We start from the raw sequence: 1,330 nt of genomic DNA on the forward strand, positions 1-1,330 counted from the left end.
CACAACCTAAAGAAAGCCTAAACTCTTGGGAAAAGCTAGTCAATGCCTTCTTGGCAAAGTTCTTTCCACCTCAAAAATTGAATAAGCTTAGAGTGGAGGTCCAAACCTTTAGACAGAAGGAAGGTGAATCCCTCTATGAAGCTTGGGAAAGATACAAACAATTGATCAGAAAGTGACCTTCTGACATGCTTTCTGAATGGAGCATCATAGGTATCTTCTATGATGGTCTATCTGAACTGTCCAAGATGTCATTGGATAGCTCTGATGGAGGATCTCTTCATCTAAAAAAGACACCTGCAGAAGCTCAAGAACTCATTAAAATGGTTGCAAATAACCAATTCATGTACACTTCTGAAAGGAATCCTGTGAACAATGGGACGAATCAGAAGAAAGGAGTTCTTGAGATTGATACTCTGAATGCCATATTGGCTCAGAATAAAATATTGACTCAGTAAGTCAATATGATTTCTCAAAGTCTGTCTGGAATGCAAGCTGCACCAAGCAGTACTAAGGACGCTTCATCTGAAGAAGAAACTTATGATCCTGAGAACCCATCAATGGAAGAGGTGAATTACATGGGAGAACCCTATGGAAACACCTATAATCCTTCATGGAGAAATCATCCAAGTCTCTCATGGAAGGATCAACAGAGACCTCAACAAGGTTTCAACAACAATAATAGTGGAAGAAACAGGTTTAGCAATGGCAAGTCTTTTCCATCATCTTCTCAGCAACAGACAGAGAATTCTAAGCAGAGCCACTCTGACTTAACAACCATGGTCTCTGATCTAATCAAAACCACTTAAAGTTTCATGACTGAAACAAGGTCCTCCATTAGAAACTTTGAGGCACAAGTGGGTCAGCTGAGTAAGAAAGTTACTGAACTCCCTCCTAGTACTCTTCCAAGCAATACAGAAGAGAATCCAAAAGGAGAGTGTAAGGCCATCAACATGGCCGAATTTGGAGAGGAGGAAGAGGCAGTGAGCGCCACTGAGGAAGACCTCAATGGACGTCCACTGGCCTCCGATGAGTTCTCTAATGAGGAACCATGGGAATCTGAGGCTCACACTGAGACCATAGAGATTCCATTGGATTAACTTCTGCCATTCATGTGCTCTGATGAGTATTCTTCCTCTGAAGAGGACAAAGATGTCACTGAAGAGCAAGTTGCCAAGTACCTTGGAGCAATCATGAAGCTAAATGACAAGTTATTTGGTAATGAGACTTGGGAGGATGAACCCCCTTTGCTCACCAAAGAACTGGATGACTTGACTAAGCAAAGATTACCTCAAAAGAGACAGGACCCTGGGAAGTTCTCAATACCTTGTAC

The 1,330-nt window shown here is 42.0% G+C and overlaps 1 non-coding gene across 1 annotated transcript; it reads right to left on the bottom strand.

The window, feature by feature from the left end:
- Nucleotides 1-83: 83 nt before the first annotated feature.
- On the bottom strand, nt 84-191 carry LOC127740355 (small nucleolar RNA R71). The gene has a single exon (XR_008001033.1). It is a non-coding gene; the product is annotated as a small nucleolar RNA R71 (small nucleolar RNA).
- Between the last annotated feature and the right edge of the window lie 1,139 nt (nt 192-1,330).

The sequence above is a fragment of the Arachis duranensis genome, chromosome 6 (genome assembly GCF_000817695.3).
Source record: "Arachis duranensis cultivar V14167 chromosome 6, aradu.V14167.gnm2.J7QH, whole genome shotgun sequence".
In the NCBI taxonomy this organism is placed as follows: domain Eukaryota; kingdom Viridiplantae; phylum Streptophyta; class Magnoliopsida; order Fabales; family Fabaceae; genus Arachis; species Arachis duranensis.